A 19560-nucleotide genomic window follows, 5' to 3' on the forward strand; every position below is an offset into this window, starting at 1 on the left:
TGCTCTGCGTCTTCCCCCTACCTCTTTAAAGAGAAAACCGCTCTTCCTGTTGCCTTGCTGAACAGTGGCCCTGTTTTGATCCCCCACTCCCCTCTGCTCCCACCCAGCCCCAGCTGGGATAGGACTTACTCCAAAGCCAAGCAGCCCGTGTTTTAACGACAGCCTGCAGCTAGGTTCCAAAAGCTTAGCTCAGCCAGTGTTCAGCACCACGCATGTCATGTGGGTTCACATTTAGGCTCAGCTGCTAACTGGCTGTGTAACCTGAAGCAGGTCACTGGAGGCTCGCTGTCCCTCACTGTTCTGCTCTGTTTATGTTATTTCCCGTATTGTGTCCTTTAGAAAAATAAAAACAGTTCATCCACCTCAAGTGCTGAGAATAGTGTCCAGCTCACACTCGGAGCTCCATGAGCGGTAGCCATTATCGTCATTCTATTAGAAATTTGGAAGCAGGAAACCAAACGACCGGAAGTGTTCCTATGGGAACTAAAGGTGAGGCATGAGGAGCCGGAGCAGTGGTCAGCGGTCGCTCCTCTGGGCAGCACTGCTCTCTAAGGAGTCTGAGAGCAGGACGGCCATTCCTGCAGAGAGGTCCACATGTGTGTGTCAACACGTGTGAAGTCAGTGTGGACGGCACCTGCTGGAGAGAATCATGGCAGAGGGCCACAGCAGACACGGCTGCATACAAGGCAGAAACCATCGTCTGCCAAGGGAGGGGGTGACCTGTGTGGGAGGAGAGAGACAGACTGGGACATAGCCCTTCCGTCCTAGATCCTGCGGTTCCTACCCGGGGGCTCCTGTATCTCTTCACAGCCAGCTTCCCTGCACACAACCCAGCTGACACAGCCCTCCTGTCTTCAACCAGAGTAGCCACACACACACCAAACCCCATGAAACTGACTTCGGCATGATGAAGGATTAGTGCTGTGTCACTTCGGGTTGCTTTTCGCCATGTCATGTTTTCCTGCGGTGCGATTGTGTCCACAGCAGACACTTTCAGGATGAGTGAATAACCAGTCACCATCACTTTCCAGCAGCTGCTGGCTTTCCTGCTTGTAGGCTGAAAGCTTTCCAGGTATGTCCTTCCTCGTAGTCATCATCTTCTTCCTCTTCCTCCTTCTCCTCCTCCCCTCCCCCTTCTCCCCTCCTCCTTTCTCTCTTTCTCCTCCCTCTTCCTCCTTCCTCCTCCCCCCTTCCTCCTCCTTCTTCTTCCCCAGTTTAAGGAAAAATCAAGGAAAAGGTAACCACAACTTCCCTGGTAGAATTCTCTTTTTATTCTGGTTGAGCTTTTAAGTTTGTTTGGTTTTTTCAAACTAAAAATAAAAACTTCATGTGATTTTTTTTTAAAGGTTTTATTTACTGAAAGGCTGAGTTACAGACAAAGGGAGGGAGAGAAAGGTCTTCCATCCACTGGAACTTCCAACAGCTGGAGTTGGGCTGATCTGAAGCCAGGAGCCAGGAGTTTCTTCTGGGTCTCCCACACAGGTGCAGGGGCCCAAGGACTTGGGCCATCTTCCACTGCTTTCCCAGGCCATAGCAGAGATCTGGATTGGAAGAGGAGCAGCTGGAACACAAACTGACACCCATATGCGATGTCAGTGCTGCACGTAGAGGCTTAGCTTACTATGCCACAACACCAGCCCCACTTCATGCAATTTTATAGCTGGAGAGAATGTTAAAGATTTCCTGGCCTCATCATCTCTTTCAGAAATAGAGCTGGAGCCCAGGGTTGCTTTGCAGTCTCAGGCTCCTGTCGTACTCACAAGGAGTCTGGGCAAGTGGTATGATGCCCTCACTTAGGGGTGAGGACATGGGCTCGGAGATGAGCTCCTCATGCACAAGTGATGGAGGAAGGTCTTTCTGACTTCAAAGTATGTGTTACAGTGTTCCCTTGGGCTCTGAAACCCACCTAGAGAGGAGGGAGGCTTGTACTTTGTACTCCTTTCCTCCGTTGGTCTTGGTTTCAGTGATTGTTCTAGAAAAGAAGGCAGGAACCTTCCTGTCCCACTGTCGATCTGTGAGCTGCAAGGGTCTTCAGTCGTCCGTCTAGCACCTGCCCGCGTAGCAGCGTGGCCTCAGCTCAGGGTGCAGGGGCCTTCATGTGGGGCTACCCCTCCATGGGGCAGCAGAGACCCGGTGTTGAACCTTGGCATAATTAAGATTTGTTTACAGCATAGTTTTAGGATGGAGGTGAGGTTAAGTGCACTGCCACTAGAGATAAAGTGCTTGGGTGAATCTCAGCTCCTCCGTGGAATGCTTGCATGACCTTGGGCAAGCTCTCACTGCCTCTGGGAGTCTCCATTTCTGTATCTGTAATTAAAGAGCTCTCGGGGGAATAAGGTTGTTGTGAAGATTAAGTGATAATGTACCTCTGCTTTTCTCCATGGTGCCTGGTGGGGTACCACTCCACAGATGCTGGTTCTTGTTATGCGCTTTGAAAATGGTTCTAAGAGAAAACAGGGAGGCGTAACCTTGGCTTTTCTACTAGAATTCTTTAATTTTCATTAATTTTCAAAAGTTCTTGAACTGCAAGCAAGTAATAACTTTTCAGGCCTTTATAGCTGGGAAGGATCACTTTCCTTGAAAGTGGCAATAATTCCTGTGTGTTGCCAACAAAACCAGTTTTAAACTGCAGTCATTTCATGCAATGGGAAATGTTAGTTTGAAAGTGCACAAAGTGCAAAGTGCGTATACATTCTTTGGCTGTAATGAAGAAAGGTAAAACTGCACCCTTGTTCCAAGTTGCTTCTTGTTACTAAAGTGTTAAAATAAGGCAGCTGTTGTTTGAAGATGCTTCCATACCTGTATCTTTCAGGACTACATAAAGTTTACATATTTCTATTTGATTTTTTAAAGATTACTTTTATTAATTTGAAATACAATAAAGTGATAGGCAAGGGGATTCACCCCCTAAATGACTATGATGGTCCAGCCTGGGCCAGTCCGAAGCCAGGAGCCTGGAACTCCATCTGGGTCTCCCACATGGGTGGCAAGGACCCAAGCGCTTGGGCCGTCTTCTGATTTTCCAGAAGCGTTCACAGGAAGGGAGCTGGATCCAGCCAGGACTGAAACTGGCACCTTGATACGGGATGCCAGTGTCACAGGCAGTGGCTTAACCCACTGCACCACACCACCAGCCCCAGTTTATACTTTTTTTTTTTGGACAGGCAGAGTGGACAGTGAGAGAGAGAGACAGAGAGAAAGGTCTTCCTTTTGCTGTTGGTTCACTCTCCAATGGCCACCATGGCCAGCGCGCTGCGGCCGGAGCACCGTGCTGATCCGAAGCCAGGAGCCGGGTGCTTATCCTGGTCTCCCATGCGGGTGCAGGACCCAAGCACTTGGGCCATCCTCCACTGCACTCCCGGGCCACAGCAGAGAGCTGGCCTGAAATAGGGGCAACCGGGACAGAATCCGGCGCCCCAACCGGGACTAGAACCCGGTGTGCCAGTGCCGCAAGGCGGAGGATTAGCCTATTGAGCCGCGGCGCCAGCCGTGTATTATCTTTTAATTCTACCTTTATACAAACCCAAATTCCCCTTGTAGTTACTTAATTGTTACATAGATGAATTATGATCATTTTAATTAACCCAAAAGTTTTAACAATGTGGCTTCTCTTGTACCTTGTTTTCTCTTTTTAGTTAAAAATGTCATTTTTTCCTGTTATTAAAAAATCCCCAGAAAGGGATTGTGTTGTATTTGAAGAAGAAAGACCAACTCCTGTTTTTGTAATGTAGAGGGATTAGAGTTTTCATATTGAATTTAAAACTCACATTTAAACTCACTGAATTATTTAAAATTCAGTTTTTATACTAGCTCTGTCAGGGTGGGGGGAAACCCAAAAAATTATTTTTAAAATGTCAAAGGTCAAGTCCTAAGTAATAATGAACATTTCCCGCACCATCTGCTCTGTTCCCGCGGTCCGGAACACCTGTAGTCCTCCCCCTCACCTGTCCTGCTGGGCCCTGCATTTGCCTCAGTGAAGCCTCCCCTAGGCGGGCTGGGTCTCATCTTTAACACTGTTAGCACCTTGCTCCACTCCTAGAGCACCAGTTGGCCTGGGTGGCAATCACTTGGCTATAATTACAAAAAAAAAAAAGTGCCCCTCCCCAGTGGCACCCGCGTTCTGCCAGGCAGGGACCCAGCGCAGGTGTTTTTCACTGTGAGAGCTCCTGGACTGGTGGAAGAGGCTTTGTTTAGGGAGTCTTAGCTCAGAGATACCAAGCAGAATCAACGAACTGCTTCCCACAGGCTTTGAGATCCTGTTAGCTGCTGCTAGGTTATCACGGGTAAAGGATTTTAGTGCTGCAAGCCCAGAAATTTAACTTTATCATTTTTATTATCAGAGTTACTGGTGCTCATCAACAAACTTAACAAGAAACTAATCTGTATGCCAGAATAAAAGTTTTGAATTTCCCGTAGGAAAAGTACCGAAGGACTGGGTGCAGCCGAGGCAGCCAGCGATGAGTAACCAGTACTTCACCACGTGGTACACACAGGTGCAGAAGAGACAGCAAGCACTGAATAGGCAGTACTTCTCCACGTTACCTAGCCCACTGTACAGATCGGTCGGGATCTCAGGCCAGCCCTGGGCAGTGAACCCAGAGCGGAGGTGCTGTGAGTTTTCTGCTTCTCCTTTGCCATGACAGCTTTGTTGGCTACATGTTGTATTTTAAAAATTTTTAATATATTTTTTAAAGCTTGATTTGTTTGTTTGAAAGTCAGAGTTACAGAAAAATTGGGAGGGAGGGAAAGAAGGTGGGAAGGAGAGAGAGAGATCTTCCATTTACTGGTTCACTCCCCAAGTGGCCACAACAGCCAGGGCTAAGCCAGGAGTCAGAAGCTACATCCGGTTCTCCCTCATGGATGGCAGGGGCCCAAGCACTTGTACCATCTTCCACTGCTTTCCCAGGTGCGTTAGCAGGGAGCTGGATTGGAAGTGGAGCAGCCATAACATGAACCGATGCCCACGTGGGATGCTGGCACTACAGGCAGCAGCTTTACTTGCTACACCACAACACCTGCCCCCAGCCACATATTCTATTTGGCAAATCGGTATAGTAGAGGAGCACTGTCTGACGTGAGAAAGAAATAAGCCTCTGTTATGTGGGCCAGGGAGGTTTCAGGGGCTTCTTTGTTTCCCCCAGAATAACATAGTATTATCCTGATGAGTAAAAGAGGAAACTTTCTCTTGGCATATACATGTCCATTCAGAGAATCAGATTACGAGTATGGAGATTGTTTCTGGAGAAAACCTTCCATATTTGCAGCCTTTTTTTTTTTTTGGTTTCCCTGAGCTTGGACTACCTAAAATAATGGCTGTGCTTTATATCAAAAATTATGAGAACAGGCGCTAACATGAAAATTTAGAACATTTAATTAACACAGGGATTTTTGCAGTACTTTAGAATTAGTATTTGTGATTGTTGTTGACCCTCAAGTTTGGAATGTTTCTTGCACTGTAAGTATTTTGGGGGTTGAAGGGTATCTTCTTAGTGAATAAGGAAAATCTGGGTTGAAATGATCAATTTCTATAAATCAAGGTCTTAAAACTGCTTTTTCCCTACAGTTTATGTAGTCACCAGTTAATCTTTTAGTGGTGCATAATGCAATAAAATGGAACTCTTGTAATATATATTTTCATAAAACATTTTTTTCAACATAATTTGAGCACTTGAATGCCTACTTTCTTCAAGATACTGCTAAGCTCTGCAGTTCTCAGAATTTTCCCATCCATCCCAGAGACTTCCAAGTCGTCACCAAAACTTGTTTCCTGTCATTTGGGGCACACCCTCCCTGGCAGTCACCCGGGTCGTGTGACTGTGTACTCACTACTGGAATTTTTGAGGTCTAGCCACTCCCGAGTCTAACTCAGAAAAACCTCCCACGAGATTCTCCATTCTCTGCCCCCTCCCACAGGCTGGTTTGTGATGCTGAAGGTGACCTTGAGGTCCCACATTGAGGCTAGGAGGCTCCTGTTGGGTCACTGAACCACCTCCTAGAGCAAGGGCCCACTCCCTCTCCCCCTGAGTTTGAGGACTGCTGTAAAGTCACAAATGAGTGTCTTATGTTGAAGCCACTGAAAGTTTGGGGTTTATTTGTTACTGCAATTAACATTACCCCAAGGCAACTTTTAATAGTCAACATGGCACTGCCAGAGTATTTAAAATTTCAAGAATGATTAATTTATGTCTTAATTTAATGCATCCCACTTGTAAACGTGGTTTCATTTAAAGCAGTCTGCTGCTGCTTCTCAGTCTTACTGTCCTTCCCATTCCAGGACTTCTTGTAGCAGCCAGCAAGGCGCTCCTTGTTAGAGGCCTGTCTTTTCCCAGCTTCCTCCCACACCCTGTCATGGGGGCATATGTCTGTGCTTACCAGTCCAGGGAGCAGTGGGGAGAGAGGAGGAATCAACTGAAGAGGTTCACACAAGGATTTTTTTTTTTTTTTTGACAGGCAGAGTGGACAGTGAGAGAGAGAGACGGAGAGAAAGGTCTTCCTTTGCCGTTGGTTCACCCTCCAATGGCCGCCGCGGCCAGCGCGCTGCGGCCGGCGCACCGCGCTGATCCGATGGCAGGAGCCAGGAGCCAGGTGCTTTTCCTGGTCTCCCATGGGGTGCAGGGCCCAAGCACCTGGGCCATCCTCCACTGCACTCCCTGGCCACAGCAGAGAGCTGGCCTGGAATAGGGGCAACCGGGACAGAATCCGGCGCCCCAACCGGGACTAGAACCTGGTGTGCCGGCGCCGCTAGGTGGAGGATTAGCCTAGTGAGCCGCAGCGCCGGCCAGGATTTTTTTTTTTTTTTTAATATGACTGACTCGGACTCTGGTCACTTTTCCACCAGGTGCCTCTGCTTTGAGAAACTGGCCAACGTGTGAACCTTAGTCTGTGTTCAGCCTTCTCCCAGTGCCTCGGGCCGGTTCTTTATGATCCTGACCCCTGGCTGTCCTCACCAGCCCCACCTCCTCCTGCTCTGTCAGTGAATGACTGACTCCCTTGGTGCTCTAGTTCAGTATTGGTTAAGTGTCGCATGGGTGCACCTGTCTCAACTGGTCTCCATAGCTTCAGTCTTAATACTTCCATGCTGCAGGCAGAATTACTTTCTAAAGTGCAGAGTCAGCACCTCATGCCTCTGTTGTAAGATCTTTCAGCGACTGTCCCTTGATCTTGGGATAAAGCCTAAGTTTCTTGGCATGACTTGCAAGGCATCGACAGCAAGCAGCTCTGTCTTCCCGCTCTTGTCATCTCTCCTTCCTGTTTCCTCTGCTGTCACCCGCGCTCTGCTGCAGCCTCCCTCAACCTCTGGCCATTCTTTGAGTGTGCACTTTGCCCTTTCTTCTGCTTCCCAGCCTTTGTCCCTGCTGTGACCCTTGTGTGGAAGCCTAACCTTTCTCATCCACCCATCGCCACCGTAAATCCTGCCCGTCTAGTTCTGAACTTGGGTGTTGCTTCTGGAAACACCTCCCCAGGCCCTTGCGGTCAGGGTTAAGGGCCCTTGGTCTGCCCTCTGACACCACCCTGCATTAATTCCTGTGCTCTGGTGCTGGCACTGGGCAGCCTCCCCTGCTGGAGGATCACAGACGTGATTACTCTCAGCCCCCAGCACATTGCCAAGTGCAATCCATACTTGTTAGACAAAGGTGTAGGAGGGTGTGTGAGAACCTGGTCTTTTCTAACTTGTCTTAGAGTGGTATTGGAAGATACCCTAAGGAAGACTAGAGTCAGTGCGGAAGTATCTTTCCAAGTGTCGGGAAACCATCAGTGCCAGAGACCATCCACAGGAGAAATGGTGGAGTGCTGGGTCTGTTTTTGAGGTGGAGCGAACGGGATTTGCTGATTGATTGGAAAATGGATCTGAATGACCCCACACTTGTAGGTGACATTTGCATGGAAATTGTTCATGAAAAAGAGTGTTCTGTTCATGTTAAGGCTGCTGCGAGCATTAAATGACATAATGTGCATATGCAGTTCCCACCTGGCCCAGGGACTGGCGTCTTTCAGGGGCTGGACAAACAGTGTGTTCCTGATCATGAGCAGTGACGTGGTGTCTTCTTAGGGCAGGGAAACCGAGTGCTGTTCCTGAGCACAGCTACACAGCAGGGGCCGTTAGTACCCATGTCCTCGGGGCCCTCTGTGGTCCCCTCCCTTGTCCCACATCCTGCGTGGAATCCTGCTGACTGTCTCAGGGTCAAGACCCCTCCCCTCTGCCTTGCTCCTTCACTGGCCGCATTTCTCACTGTCATGCCTCTTTCTGCTTCCAGGATACTCTTTAAATTTTCCCTTTAGAATTTTTTGTTTGTTTGTTTTTACTTTGCTTGTCTGTCTACCGCTATGCATGGCCCCATTGTTTTCCCTTCCTGTGACTTTGGCGTGGGTGGCACAGCAGAGAGAGTTCTGAGCATTTGCTCTACCCTCCGCTGCTGAGTTTGAATCCTGGCACTGTCACCTTGACTCTGGAACTTTCAGCAAGTGCTAGACCTCCCGAGTCCTTGTTTTTGCCACATGCGAACCGGACAGGGAAACTCATAGGGTTGTGAGCAGTGAGTAACTGGTTTTCATTGTGAGTCATGGTCAGACCTGGTAACTTCAGCCACTCAGTTATGTGACTCCGAACTTAACGTCTTTGCTGATTCTTGAATCAATAAGGGTTTTTCTCACCTCTGCCCAGACCTGGGGATGCTTGCCTGGGTCTGATGGCTGACAGGACAGGGCTCCCGGGCTGGGGGAGGCCGCTCCCCTCTGTGCCCAGGGTTAGGCAGGGGGTGAACACCGTCCAGGCTCAGGGCTACACAGCAGAGGAGGGGGATGGTGCAATAAGTGGGGACAGCACACGTGTCTGCCACTGTGCTTGGAATATTTCCTCATCAGACACAAAGAATCAAATGGAAGAATTGGAGTCAGGGAAACCAGGCGGCAGAGACGACGGGGAATCTGACCAGAGAGCGGCTGAGCAGAGGGCTGGGAGACCCCACGGCCGGGCAGGGCCGTGTTCGGTTTCCAGTCTCTGTCCAGCTCCATGGATGGCCTTTCCTGGAGACTGAGGACAGCAGGCAGAGCAGGTTTACCCGGTAGGGTTGTTGTTAACTTGCAGACAGACAGCCCGCTGAGCCTGGGGACATCCTAGTGGGAAGAGTCACAGGGCCGAGGGAGCGGCTGGCCTGGAGGGGAAGCATCACAGTGCTGGTGTCAGGAGGGCAGACGCTCCGCCCACCCCCTCAGCCTACAAAATTATCAAATTACAAACAAAAAACAAAAAATAACTTCCAAACCAAAACACTTCTACACCTAAGCACGCAGAATTGTGAGAAGTGGACAGTTACTTAAAGGCATATTAATTAAAAGTCATAGACTTACCTTAGAATTCCAAGAAATAATAACCATTTAAAGTAGTGATCCAGAATGCTCATTTTTTTATCCCATCAGTTAGTTTACTGTTTAGGCCAGCATCTCCTGGGGATAATCACTCAGCAGAGCCCAGCCACTGGCACCTCCCTTGAGGCTGTGAACTTCAGGGTCACCCCTAGGGTGCTTTGTGTGTCTGCCCTTCTGCTTCTCCCGCCAGTCGCTCTCCAGCCCTTCCTTCTCCCTCAGCCTTGCTGTCTGCCGGCTCTCCTCTCAGCCCCCTTACCCTTCTCAAGCAAATTCTTATGCAGTCTGCTGTCAGCTGGGTTCCTGGCGCTGGCCACTACCTCCTGCAGGGTTTGCAGGCACCTTGGGCTGCCTCCTGCTCACCTGCACAGGGTCCCAGCGTTTTCCCTCCCCCTTTGCCTGCCTTTAGGTACAGGGGAGACATCTGATAGTCTGGGCCTGCCTTGAGGGCAGCTCAAATACAGTGAGTTTTTATTGTGAAAGCTGTGTGGATCCTTAGCCCATCTGACAGTTATAGCTGGGCCTCTTCAATCAAGATGATGCAAACGTCCCAGAGCTTAGCAGGCATGATTGCTGAGCACAGAAGCATAGCACGAAGGCCTCTTACTTTAGAAACAGCCCTATGGGGGCTCAGGAAGCAGGCTCTCTCTTTGACAGGCATGTTGGAAACAGCTCTCAAAATCCACCCTAAATATATATGTACATACATACTTACATACATATGTATTTGTATCTATAGATCCATAGACATACACATATTTACATAAGTAGGGCACTTCAAAAAGCTCATGGAAAATGGGATTAACAGTTTAATTTGGTGTAAAGCATTTAGGAAACTTTGCATCCTTTTTCTTATAATACACCTTTTTGAATACCATTCATATGCATGGATGTCAAAAACTTTTTGCACCAAAATAAATTTATCTTTTAATTCTGTTCTTCCCTGAGCTTCTGGAAGCACCTTTCACATTTGTATATAGATAGATATACAAAAATGTGCTGATGGGCACAGACAAAATCCCTGTGTCTCAGTCTGTGCAGCATTCTGTAATGAAATGCCATAAGCTGGCTAGCTTACAAACAGCGAAGTTATTTATCACAGTTGTGGAGTCTGAGAAATTCGAGACCAGGGTGTCAGCATGGTCAGGTTCCGTGAGGGCCATCTTCTGGGTTGCGAAGTGCTCCCTGCATGGTTCTTTCTGTGGTGGTCGGGGAGCGACCCACTTCCCCAGCTGCTGCCTGGAAGGGCCCTGATCGCATCCAGCACTCCAGCCTCATTATTTGGTCCCCTCTCCAAAGCCCACCTCCAAATACCATCACTTTGGTGGCTGGATTTCAGCATAGAACTTTGGGGACACAAACATTCCAAGGCAGGCCCTGGAGGCTGTGGAATAAGGTTTGGTGGCACTGCACTTGCACAATTTACGTTTGGGTCGCTGATACGCAGTGGTTTCAGTTACCTGCAGGTCAGCCGTAGTCTGAAGATGCTAAATGAAAAGTGCTGCATGCCCGAGTCCCAGGTTGGAATCCTGTGCCTCCTTGCTCTGTCCCACCTGGGATGTGAACAGCCCCTTTGTCCAGCATGTACACAGTGTGTGCCGCCCACCTGTCAGTCGCTTAGCATCTGTCAGATCCGCTGTGGTGACATCGCAGTGCTTGGGTTCCAGGAACCTGTACGTAACAGCCTTACGTGACATCTGGAGCTGATGTCATCCTCCTCAGCGTGTCTAAGATAAGATAAGATAAGATAAGATAAGATAAGATAAGATAAGATAAGATAAGAAAAGAAAAGAAAAGAAGGTGAGTGTAGTTCAGGGAGATATTGGGGGTGTGGGGGAAACGACCTTGCAGTATATTATAATTATCTTATTATTAGTTATTATTAATCTCTTAGTGCACCTGATTTATAAATTAAACTATCGGAGGAACAAAACATAGACTATAGAGTAGGTACTATGTGTGGTTTCAGGCAGTCATCGGGAGTCAGGGAACACATACCCCGTGGATAGAGGAGCACTGTTGAATAATCTTTAAAATTTTAAGAGAAGTGTGCTGTTCTGTGACTCATCCATCCTGCTTCAAGGAATACACCTCCCAGAAGCATTTGGGTATGTGTTAGCAAGCAGGTGAGTAAAAGGGTGTTAGTGATAACATTGTTTATTGTAACAACAGCAACATTAACCCTAGGAGCAACCTAGAAGTCCATAGGTGGGGGCAGGTACATCAGTTATCACACATCTGCTCTGCTTTAGAACAACTAGGCCTGCAGATATGCTACTGTAAAGGACTGCCCATGTTCTGATTAAGGCAGGTTTGCTACAGTTATACCCAAAGCCCAAATTTCAGTGACTTCAGGCAAGAAAAGTTTATTCCTCACCAAATCCCCTGTTCATCTGGGAGATTCCAAGCAGCGGCAAAGCAGGCAGGCAGCTCCCGGCTTCCGGCGCTACCATCCCAAGCACAGGGCTTCCCTCGCCAGCAGGTGCACACCAGCCTCTCTGCCTTGGCCCAGATGTGTGCGTCCCACAGCCGGTGGCCGGAACCGATGACTAGGCCCTGGCTAACTGCAGGAAGGGGTGGAGCTACGAGGGGACAGATGGCCCCGGCTTTGCTGTGGGATAAAAGACGTATGAATAAAAGCCGCATAGCTCAGATTATGTGCTGTATATCTTATGGAGCATTTATCTAAAGATATACATATTACATGAATTATTTCAAAAGTAAATATACATACATGGGGTATGGGCATTCAAAGTTTCCAGAAAGGACGTTTATGAAGTTTTTTGTTTTTGTTTTTGTTTTTGTTTTTTTTATCAGGTAGAGTTATAGACAGTGGGAGAGACAGAGAGAAAAGTCTCCTTCCTTCTATTGGTTCACTCCCCAAATGGCCGCTATGGCCAGCATGCTGCGCTGATCTGAAGCCAGGAGCCAGGTGCTTCTTCCTGGTCTCCCAAGCAGGAGCAGGGGCCCAAGCACCTGGGCCATCCTCCACTGCCCTCCCGGGCCACAGCAGAGAGCTGGAGTAGAAGAGGAGCAACTGGGACTAGAACCCGGCACCTATATGGGATGCTGGCGCTGCAGGCAGAGGATTAACCAAGTGATCCACGACGCTGGCCCCACATTTATGAAGTTGTTGATAGTAGGAATTCCTAGAGAGCAAGACTAAAGGTGGCTTAGTATTTTCATCATTATTTTTTATATTTTCTACATACTAATGGAATATTAAAACAGTCTCAAATACTGTAATGTAGTCTTCACCTCCTATTAGCATGCATCGCAATTCTTGTATATTAATTTTTGTGGGCTTTTTCAGTCTGATTTAAATTGACTCTGAAATCCTCCATGCCACTGTTAATTTACCTTCAGTGAAATTAAGTTGTAGCCCTCTCTGTGACTGTGTCTGTGATCTCTGGGGATCAGTGAGCATCTCAAACCCACCTCTATTTGTATTTCCTTGTGCTGTCTCGTTAAGCCCTGCATGTTGCCAGCTTTATAAAGTAGGAAATGCCATTCAGCATTGACTGCCCCACTCCTTTCCTGGGCAGGCAAAGCAGTAAATCATTCATTCACAGTGAACCAGCAAGGGACTAGCTAGCGTCCCCTGGCAGCCAAACAGCCCGTGCACTGTGGAAATGCAGTAATGTGTTAGACTCCTTATTCCTCAGAGAAGTATTTAAACAATGCATTAATCTCTTCAGGCATTCAAAATATGAAGATCTGCTTTTTTTTATTTAAGATTTTTTATTTATTTAAGAGGTAGGTTACAGAGAGAGGAGCAGACAGAGAGAAAGGTCTTCCTTCTGCTGGTTCACTCCCCAAATGGCCCCAATGGCTAGAGCTGTGCCGATCTGAAGCCAGGAGCCAGGAGCTTCTGGTCTCCAGTGCAGATACAGGAGCCCAAGGACTAGGGCCATCTCCTACTGCTTTCCTAGGCCATTAGCAGAGAGTGGAATTAGAAGAAGAGCAGCCTGGACTCAAACCAGTTCCTGTATGGGATACTGGCGCCACAGGTGGAAGCTTAGCCCACTGTGTCACTGCGCCAGCCCCCAGAGATTCACTTTTACAGGTTAATGTACTCTTTCTACAAAGCCAGACATTCTAATTTGCAAATGGGATATATACTAAATGTACGTAACTCTAATGGAAGAATGAACAACACGACAGCTTAGGGGCCATGGGATAAAGGTTATTGTTCTAAATCATGAACTTCTGCCTCGCATCAAACCCAGGAGGGCAGTTTAATCCTCGTGTTGCACAGGCCTGAGACTAAAGAGAGTACAGGGCCTGAGACTTACGGTTTGTGCTGTGTGTCTCCCCGGGAGGGTTTCTGGAACCCCAGGGAAGAGCACGGGGTCTGGGAAAAGCTCTGCAGATGCCAGGCGGGGGCTCCTGCAGCAGCCCAGCCCTGCCCTGCCCTGCTCCTGGTTAGGCCGCTTCCTGAATATCAGCTTCTGAGGTCAGTACTTTTTCTCGAGAATTCTTCTGGTTTTGAGGTTATTTCTTTGTGTCTTACATGTAAATGTTGTCTAATTTACGGTTTTATTGCCTGTTTGGTTAGTCATCTCTGCAAATAGCGCACTTTGCCGTCAGTTTTGACTCCAAGACCAGGCTTAGTGTTGAGGAAATCAGAGGTCCGAGTGGAGTCCAGGATGAGCTCTTGGTCTTCATTGCCCTGGACAAGTTTCCACCTCCTAACTGGGGTGACCGTGACTGGACGTGTGTCTGTGTCTTGTAGGGACAGAGGAGTCGGTGATGTTTGGTTTACAAAGGATTAGGCCTAGAATTGAATTAGGACTATAAACAAATACTGTACATGTTCCTCCCGTGGTGTTTCAGTCTGTTCAGGCTCCTGATACAGAGGCCCTTGGGCTGGTCTCCAACAAGCCACAGCAATTTACTGCTCACAGTTCTGGGGGCTGCTCAGTCCAAGATCAAGGCCCCGGAAGAGTGTGCCTGCAGAGGGCTCACTTCTCCTAAGTGCTGCCTCCACACGGCAGAGGGGACCAGCCCGCACCCTTGGGTTTTTCATGTAGGGGTCCTTACCCCTTTTTATGGGTAGAGACTGATAATGTTATCACCCAAAGGGTCCCCCCCCCCCATCCTCAGCAGATTCTGTTTCAGTGTATTAAGGGGATGGGACATAGTCACAGGATAGCACCTAATTTAGCTATTAATGCTAAATTAAACATTGCAAGATGGGCTTTATTGACAATGAAAATGCTGTAAGCATATAACAGTTAACAAATGTTTATATAGTCTTTGATTTTTCACTTGCTTTTGGGTTAGAGTTGATATATTGTCCTTAAATGTTGCCCTCTGTAACATGGTACTAGCAGTGACTGATCCCCAGCTTGTGTCCCACGTGGCCTCAACACAAGAGCTTGACAGCATCCAAGCTGGTCTGTACTTTGTTGACAAAATGAGTTCACTGATCTGGCTCTTGCCTGTCCCCATGATGCTGCAAAACCCTCAAAACGCCGTTCCCATGCTCATCACAGAGCAAGCCCCAAACAGCTTACAGCCTGGGACACCTGGAGTAACACTGTTCTTGGAGAATAAACTGTGGAAACCAGTGTGGAAACACCCAGGAGCTTAACAGGGTTGTGGGCGAGTGCCTTGGTGCCGCTTCCATTAGCTGGCAGATCAGCTGCAGAGATGACGATTGTCCTGAGACCACGTCAGGCTAGCGGTGCCCAGGGAGGCCGTACAGAGATGGGACTTGCACTGTTTCTCAAAGCATGATCAGCTGCTTCCAGGAGAAGTGGGATCAATTGTATTAGTAATGACAGTCTCTTGCGTAAGCCCCGTGGTGAACATCAACATTGGTGATACGCATTAGTAAGAATAAATACTGAGATGTAGTGCTGGACCAGTCTGTGCCATCAGCCTTTGCACAGGGAACTCCCTTTTTAATGTTCTTTTTTAAAAAAAAAAAAATATTAAAAACTTGAAAACCAAAGGTCTTTGTTCTTTGGGATCAGCACAGTTTTCCTGGTAGTTACTGTGCTTGCGCTGGTTCTCTGTAAGGGGGATGGTCCATAAGCGTTCCTTTAAGAGCTCTGTTTTGCAGATGTTGTTTTGTAATCTGGAAGCAATCCCTGCCAGGCAAGTGTAGTTTATATTGCGTCACTTCCTTTGCAAAAGAATTGACTGCAGGGTCCTTGGGGTTGGGTCATTTTTTTCCCCATTGTTCTACACACTGTGTGTTATCTATTTATGGTGTTAGAGCTCTGATTAGTCATGACCAGAAATTACATGAGAATTATTATTATCACACCTGGCAGCTAGAAGTGCAATAGATTGTATACAGCTTAGATTTTTTTCCCCCTCAAACCAATTTTATTGGTTTCCAATGTTAGTCCCATTTGGATGATGTTCCTGAAAAATCCATTTTTTTCCAGCTTCTCTCGAAAAAATCAGAAGTTCTGGCATAACGTGGGCCACAGTTGGGAACAGAGCCGCCTGCAGTGTGGCAGCTGCCCCGTCCGTCCCGGCACAGGCGCGTCACAGTCCCTGCTGTGCCCGAGTGGACCTCAGTCCTTTCCCTTTCACTTGCATGCGTTCCCCACCTGGCTTCCGTGGGCTTCTTAGGTTGGTGACAGGAATGGCGTGATTTGCCCACCAGACCTCAAAGGCTGGAAGGAAAACTCCAGCCTTTCCTGTGTGCTTGTGTGTGTGTGCGCGCACGTGCACCTGCATGCACACATGTGTAATGTGAGAGTGAGACAAATAGGAAATGTGTTGACAGTGTGGAATCCTCCGGGTGAGGGCTGTGGAGGAACTTTTTAAAAATGGTCTTCTGACAGCTTCGAAGCTTGAAATTACTTCAACATGAAAATTATTTTTGAAAGTCACAGCTCTCAACCACAGATTTTCAACAGTGAGAAAGATTTCTCCTCAAGTGATTTATTTTTTAGTCAGAAATGGAGGAAAGGGAAAATTTAAAGCCAACCTAACTGATCCCATGTTTTACAAGTTATTTTGCAGGAAAAAAAACCATTTTCTTGTAGCTGATATTAAGAATAAAATGTGGAAAAATAGTTTTGTGTACATTAACAACTGAACAGTTTGCCTTCAGCTGTGGATGCCCTGACATAATAGTGTATAAACGAATGTGTTGCTTCTCCGTATGTAAAGGAGAGGACCTTATTAACAAAGTAGATAGGTGTGTGCCGATGGGTAGGCACCCATGTGGTAGGTGCTTTAAACAAGCAGCCTTTCTGTCAGCAAAGCACAGACTTGAGCTGTTTGTCCTTCTGTGATGATGGATTTGTGCCAGTTCATTCCCATGGGGCCTGACCTCCCTTGAAATCAATGCTGCGTGTCTCAGGACAAAGGCTCGAGTCCTCGCAGCCTCGATGGCAAACAAAGACAAGGATGCAACTCCTTCTCCTTCTTTTTCCTAATAATCTAAACCATGGGTATTTATCCAAGATTCAGATGGCAGGGGCCCCTTTCAGTTGGCTGCAGTGTCCTTTGACATGACACCTGTCATTCTTGGAGAGCTTCTCTACCTTTTGGCTCATTAAGATATTCCCAGTGCAGGCGTTGTGGCATAAGCAGGTAAAGCTATCGCCTGCAGTGCTGGCATCCATATGGGCACTGGTTTGAGTCCCAGCTGCTGCACTTACAATCCAGCTCCCTTCTAATGGCCTAGGAAAAGCAGCAGAAGATGGCCCAGTGTTTGGGGTCCTGTACCCACATGAGAGACCCGGAGGAAACTCCTGTCTTCAGCCTGGCCCAGTCCTGGCTGTTAGGGTCACTTGGGAAGTAATCCAGTGTCTGTCTCACTCTCCCTCTCTCTAACTCTGCCTTTCAAATGAATAACATAAAAATATTTTTTTCTAAAAAAAAAAAAAAAAAAAGATATTCCAGGCTCATCTCATGCTTTCCCTATCCTGGTAGGGGAATCAGTCCTTTCTCCAAAAGTCCTCGGTTCCTTTAGGGGGACTGTGGCATATAGGGGTCAAGATCTGGGAGGCGGGATGGTTCTTACAGCTGGCATGTCACTGCGTTCAACATTCACAGTGCAAGCAGCCAGTGGATGTGTGCACGTGCACGTGTCTACCTGATTCTTTGTGTATGAGCTGTCATGAGTTCATGCTGTCACCTCCCACCTCAGTCCAACACCAAAACGCTTCTTTCAGCTTTCCCTCTTCCATATTTGTAACTTCCTTCTGAAGCAGGGAAAACCTGGCTTTCGTTGTCCTCCATGTGTTCGCTTATCTTCTGCATCCTCCCGTTTGTGACTAGTGCATCATGACACTAGCTACCTCCTAGAGGAATGAAACATCCTAGCCACCTCCTAGCACCCCCAGCCACACCCCTAGCTCGCTCCCAGTGCGCCAGCCCGGTCCTCAGCCATGGTTTTGCCAAAGACACTGGCCATGCTGGCCAGATGCTTGGTTTTTACACACTCAGATGAATTATAAGCAAAAACTTGAGACAGTGTTTCCTGTAATTTTAAAAGAAGAACATTAATATTTCCATTTGCTCAGTCCCCTTGTCTAATTTCAGTCCTTATCCACAGAGGCTGATGGAGCTTCTTTAAGTACAGATGTGGAAACGAGGCCACACAGCAGTAGGCGGAGCTTGCCTTTCGTGGCTGTGAGACTGTGGGCTAGCATACGTGGAGAGCAAGTGCTTGTGGCCCTGGCACTGAGGTTAAGCGCAAGGACAGCCATTTTGTGAGGTCAGCATCCCTCACCAACGCCTGCAGCTTGCCCGCGGTGGTGCCTGGGCCAAGCTCAGACGCAAAGCAAATACCCCCGGCATTGGTCGGCAATTGGCAACCAATCCACCTACAAAAATTCCTTTCTCAGTGTGATCTAGCAATAAAGAAAAAGGTTTAATTTCTGCTAGAAGAACTCGGGGAAAACGTTGGGGAAATTATTTGTTTTTTCCATTTCCTAGTGTAGTTGATCTGTTTTCAGTTTTTGACTGTCTTCTTTGCCACCACATTCTTCTTTTCTTAGCTCACTTCCTGATGTCTGGTACTCCTGAGCAGAGACAGCACTCGGGTATTTTCATAAGTGGAAAAGGACTGGCTGGCCGGATAAGCGGAGGATGCGGTTATCCTGGTTGCATTTGTTCTTTGGACTGTGTTGACTTCTGTCATCTGAACGTGGGCCCATTTCATACTTTGAGATTTTAGTAATGAGTTGTTCAATGGTTCCAGGTGTCTCCTTCCTTCATAAAAACTCCCCTGGGTCCCACAGCCACGTACTAGGAATAAGTAAAAATAAAAAGGAATCTGGCTCACGGCATCTCAGGAGACTTGATTACAATAGAGGAAAACGGCAACATCTCAAGCATCATTCATAGATTAAGTACTGCAGAGTTGTAGTCGTTGATGCCTTTCACCTTTTTAAAAAGATTTATTTATTTATTTAAGGGGGGGGCAGAATATCTCCCATCCACTGATTGATTCCTGAAATGGCCACAACAACCAGGTCTGGGCCAGGAGCCAGGAGCTCCATCCTCATCTCCCACAGACACTCAAGCCATCAGCTGTTGCCTTCCCAGGTGCATTAGGAGGGAGCTGGATCAAAAATAGAGCATCTGGGACTCACACCAGGCAGGATGTTAGCATTGTGAGTGGCAGCTTAACCCACTGTGCCACATGCTTGTCCCTCTTCCACCTTTCACGTCTTCTTTAAAGACCTCCACATTGAGCTCCCCTCTTACCACAATTACTGTGTGCCAACGCGGCTCCAGTGAGTAGCTTCTGAGGTTTCACACGGGGGTGCCGTCCCACATTGGCACCGGGGAGTTAGAGCATCCCCGGGTCAGCCCTGGGAAAGTTCCGTGTGCCTCCTGACAATCCTGCATCCCAATGGTGAGCGCACCAGCAGCCCAGCGTGTGCAGTCCCCAAGCATGGCTGCCCCCAAGGCAGAAGTCCAGCATGACTGGGAAGGGAGGCCCTCCACTCACCTTATAACTGAAAAGACCTCAGATGTCCTTAGAAGTCTGTCCATGCACACTCTTCTCAAGCCGCGAGAGAATGCTGACGGTGAGCAGTGTCAGGATAGTGCTAAATGTGGAAAGCAGCAGGAGCTTCCTGTGAGGAAATGTGGGTTTCTTTAGGATGCTACAGACTTCCGGCTCAGAGAGCCAAGGAAAGAGACAGGGCAGTGGCCATTCATTCTTTCAGTGATTGTCTTCACTGGTTTTCCGGCTCTGCTCAGTTCTGTGGT

General features: G+C 47.9%; 1 protein-coding gene and 1 long non-coding RNA gene across 4 annotated transcripts in view; one reads left to right on the forward strand and one right to left on the reverse strand.

Moving 5' to 3' along the window:
• Nucleotides 1-19560, forward strand: part of MYO1D (myosin ID) — a 341376-nt gene that overhangs the window by 58700 nt on the left and 263116 nt on the right. The window lies entirely within an intron of this gene.
• Nucleotides 1334-19408, reverse strand: LOC138846168 (uncharacterized). 2 transcript variants are annotated; one of them, XR_016223850.1, is made up of 2 exons: nt 19298-19408; nt 1334-11090 (listed from the first exon to the last, which is right to left on the reverse strand). It is a non-coding gene; the product is annotated as an uncharacterized LOC138846168 (long non-coding RNA). The 2 variants fall into 2 exon arrangements; XR_016223851.1 differs by lacking the exon at nt 19298-19408 and adding an exon at nt 11741-11893.

This window comes from Oryctolagus cuniculus, chromosome 17, assembly GCF_051225735.1.
Source record: "Oryctolagus cuniculus isolate XC-2025 breed Fujian yellow rabbit chromosome 17, ASM5122573v1, whole genome shotgun sequence".
NCBI classification, from domain to species: Eukaryota; Metazoa; Chordata; class Mammalia; order Lagomorpha; family Leporidae; genus Oryctolagus; species Oryctolagus cuniculus.